Genomic DNA, 3,070 nt, shown 5'->3' on the forward strand with positions numbered 1-3,070 from the left:
TTTGGAGCCAGAGTCTGCGCAGTAGAGATTCGTTTGGAGCCAGAGTCTGCGTAGTAGTGTCGTGAGGTGGAGCCGCGGTATCAAACTCCCGCAGGCCCAATCAACCATAACGACACACCCCGTTTTTATAGCATCAAATTACTAGCTAAAATCAAACCTATCACAAAAACGAACTACCTTAAATGACCAAAACCATCTTTCAGAAAACTGTATTGGAAGCGTAATTTATTTCTTTAAATTTTGACTCAAGTCCCATTCGTTTACATGGAGAGGGCGGGGTTTATGACCTGTACTGCAGACAGCCACCAGGGGGCGATCAAAGAGCCCGCAGCTTCACTTTTCAGGACGTGTGAGGCACACCCGTTTTGTCCCAATGTGGATTACAGTTTTTTGGACTCTTAAATAAAAGCTGCACTTGGATCTTCTTCTTTGAGAGCATTCCGTGACCGAAAGAAACAAACAAAACTAAGCGTGCCCTCTGGTGGCTATACATGGGCACACCAACTAGACACTGTGACATTATGTTCTCCGGCGGAATAAGGAATAATAAGGGACGATCGATGCATTGGAGGTTGAGAGGGAAATTTACCTACCATAGGCTATTTATCGTCTAATCAATCAAGCATTTGTGTTGCTAACTTTACTTATTAAAACTGAAACTAAACTATATAGAACTAAATAGAAATGTGTTCACAAAATAAAAACTAAACTAAAATTAAGAAAATTATTAACGAAACTAACAAAAATGAAACTGAATTTTATAGCACAACTGAAAACGACATTAAAATAAAAACGAATTTAAAAATGCAAAACTACAACTACCTTGGCATTGGTGCGTGAGGAGGGGGATCCCCAAATGAGGTGCCGGATTCGGATTCCGGCACAAATGAAGCCCTGATTATAATGTAACTTTGTGAGATCGCGATGAAATAAGATGAGTGACAGCTTTTTAGTGATTATAAATGAATCGCTCTTTGCGCCATAGCAATGGACGGCACTAAAACCCTTATTAAGGTTAGAGCACCCTCAGTAATTTAAGAAGCACCCCCAGTGATTTGATTCTGGAGCCGGGCCTGCCCCCCTGTCCCCCATGCCAACGGCGCGCCTGACTAACAGGTACAGTTGTCAAAAATTATGTATTAAACGCAAACCTTTTCACCTAATTTCACAGGTTTCAACACAAAGTGTGCAGTGCAGTTATCAGTAATTCTGCTAGGTATAATTACTGTATCTGCTAGGATATTGGGAAATTTTTTTTAAATTATTACAGTTTTCTGGGATTTTGTAAATAACACATTCATTTAGAACAATAACAACATTATATGACTGTTAGCAATCAACTGAAATCAAGTGTCAACAAGATCCATCTTTGCACTGCAGCAGTGAAAGCATCAGTGAGCACGTAAACCTTCTGTATTAGTTGCATATGAGTACCACCTCAGTTGTCCTCAGTGTGGAAAGATGGATCTCAAAATCATACAGTCATTGTTGGAAAGGGTTCAAATACACAAAAATGCTGGAAAACCAAAGAATTTGTGGGATTTGAATGATTTTTCTGAAGAATAGCAGGCAGTTCAACAGTTCAGGACAAACAAGGGACTCATGAACAGCTATCACTAAACAAAAAGCACAGCTGTGGATCATTCAGGTAACAACACAAGAATCAAGTGTATGTAAACTTTTAAATGGGGCCATTTTTATAAATTCAACTATTATTTTCTCTTGTGGACTATATGTAAACATCTTAAATGTGAAATATCTTATTCAGGTCAGTACTAAATTTTGGTAAAATAATTTACATTTTGCAGATTCTGCAAGGTGTATGTAAACTTTTGACTTCAACTGTATATTCAACAAAAAAAGTGTCATGTAAATGAAAAGGATGTTTAATCGTCATGAGATTCTTTCCTAAGTGTCTGACATAATTTTACAGTAATCTTTACAGGGAGTATAAACATTAATGGATGATGATTGGCTAAAAGACATTTAATGCTATTTAAATGAACCTGCACCATAGACTGTACCTGTTAATTGTGTCGTGGATTAAGTCTCTCTCTCTGATAGTGAAGTTTCTGTTTATCTGAGCTGTAGATCATGAACTGAGAGACTGAAGAGTGTCATTGTTCTGTACAGGTTGACTTATTGTAGTGTCACAGATGAAGGTTGTGCTGCTCTGGCTTCAGCTCTGAGATCAAACCCCTCACAGCTGAGAGAACTAGATCTGTCTGGAAATAAACTACGATTCTCAGATGTAAAGCTGCTCTCTGATCTGAAGGATGATCCACATTATAAACTGAAGACACTTAAGTGAGTAGTGATAATTAAAAATGTTTGAATTTTTAAATTGAAAGTTAATGTAGTTTCTACTCCTTAGGGTTTTTCCTTGTAGTTACTTAATCACTATAAACATGTTTAATAAGAGTTTGATTCTGTTCATGGTAAGAATGATCTAATTTAAAGTTTCTTTGTATTTCAAAGCAATACAATATTTCGCTTTTATAACTGACTCATTAATGTGAGTAATTGAATAATTGAATAATTAATGTGATTTTAAAATGATTTAGGCAATACTGTAATTGAACTTCACCTTATGTATGCACAATACTTGGATCAAATTGATGTTATTAAGCTTATAATTATAGCAACCATAATCGTAGTAAAATATGTGATGTATGCTAATTTTAATCATAACAAACAGGCATGTAAACACCTTAATCGCATTACTACCGCTCTGCCCAAAGTGCATCTCATATGTACACAAATATGACGTGAACTCTGTGAATTAACTGTATAAAGATTGCAATGGCATCGTAGTTAACTCCATTTACAGAGGCACTGCTGTCACATTTAGATGTTCATCACAGTGCCATATAACCTTCAGTACGTCCATAGAAATGTGTTTTGCATTTGACTTAAGTCGATTAAAACAGTGTCCAGTAACACACAATGTATGTGAGATCATCATTTGTGCAATGCATTGGGGTATGTGAATAATGGTGGTAAAAATAACCACACTTCTTAGCTAATAATCAGAATAATGAAAATTGCATGTAAACGGGAGTGAAGATGT

Source organism: Sinocyclocheilus anshuiensis, unplaced genomic scaffold (assembly GCF_001515605.1).
Source record: "Sinocyclocheilus anshuiensis isolate Anshui unplaced genomic scaffold, SAMN03320099.WGS_v1.1 scaffold515, whole genome shotgun sequence".
Lineage (NCBI taxonomy): Eukaryota > Metazoa > Chordata > Actinopteri > Cypriniformes > Cyprinidae > Sinocyclocheilus > Sinocyclocheilus anshuiensis.